The 1189-nt window shown below is 41.8% G+C and overlaps 1 pseudogene; it reads left to right on the plus strand.

Annotated features, from left to right (window-relative positions):
* Positions 1 to 361: 361 nt before the first annotated feature.
* On the plus strand, positions 362 to 531 carry LOC122683388 (annotated as a pseudogene).
* Positions 532 to 1189: the final 658 nt, after the last annotated feature.

Below are 1189 nucleotides of genomic sequence, written 5' to 3' on the forward strand. Positions count from 1 at the left end.
AACAATACATCTACCTCTCCATCCATCCATCTATCCATCCGTCTTTCCATCCATCCATCCATCCAACAATACGTCTATCTACCTACCTACCTCTGTAGAGAGAATTATATTGTCCAGTATGGTATATGGTAGTCTAAAGCCACATGTGCTTATTGACTGCTTTAAATATGGCTAGTATGGCTGAACATCTGAATTTTTAATTGAATTGAGATACGCTATAAATGTAAAATACATATCTGACTCTGAAGCCTTGTGAAAAGGATGTCTCCTATCTCATAGTTGTTCGGAATCCTTGGCATTACTTGACTGGTAGATGCCTCTCTATTTTATTTTCCATGTTTAGGATTTCTGCTTGTTTATTATCGCTTCTTGGCCTTTTGGCTAAGATCAAGTGTAGTATCTGCTTGTTTCTTTTTGCCAGATTCTGGTTCTGTAGTGAAATTTTTACAGTCATGAGCATTGATTTTCTCGACACTCTCATAAGTTATTTTGGCATCATATATCTTTCCTGGCATTCATAGCTCAATCTGATGTCTTTTTTTTCCTTCTGACCCTATAGTTTAACCCTTAGCTGTGGTTTTTTGATGTTTAGCACATATATGGAAAGTGGGGGGAGGGACTCAGGATGATATTGTCCATTGCGTGATGCTTGGATTTGGGCAGAGGGACATTCCCTCGGCCAGGGGCTGAGCTAACTCAAAGCCTGGTTGCAGGTTTACCCACTTAATTTACCTTAGCTTCAGATCCTCCCATCTCTTAGTGCTTCAGGTATGCCATCTGAGCACCTGGGATATTTAGGAGTGCTTTTTCCATCTGTAGTTTTAATTTCTATTAGGTTCCTTGTACCGGATGAGTATTAATAACTCCTTGTGCTTCTCAGTTCTTTTCTTTCTTTTTAAGTGGCTTCTTAGTGTTTTCTCCAGTGTAATTTAAGAATTGGTACATAGCTCAAGTCAAAACTTGTGCTGAGTGTTGAAATCACTTCTGTTTAGGTGCTTGGCCCCTCAGCATCTTCTCATTTGGCAGCTCCTCGTGCTGTTTTTGTTTCAGCAGCACCATGAGTGGCCGAGCCCTGCTGGCTCCTCTGCCAGGTCAGGGTTGGCATTTGCCAGGCTTCTTAGTGTTTCCTTCTGTAGCAGGAATGCAGGTGACCTGGGAAGGCAGTGTGCACAGTGCTGGGCTTGGCTTA

The sequence above is a fragment of the Cervus elaphus genome, chromosome 24, assembly GCF_910594005.1.
Source record: "Cervus elaphus chromosome 24, mCerEla1.1, whole genome shotgun sequence".
NCBI lineage: Eukaryota > Metazoa > Chordata > Mammalia > Artiodactyla > Cervidae > Cervus > Cervus elaphus.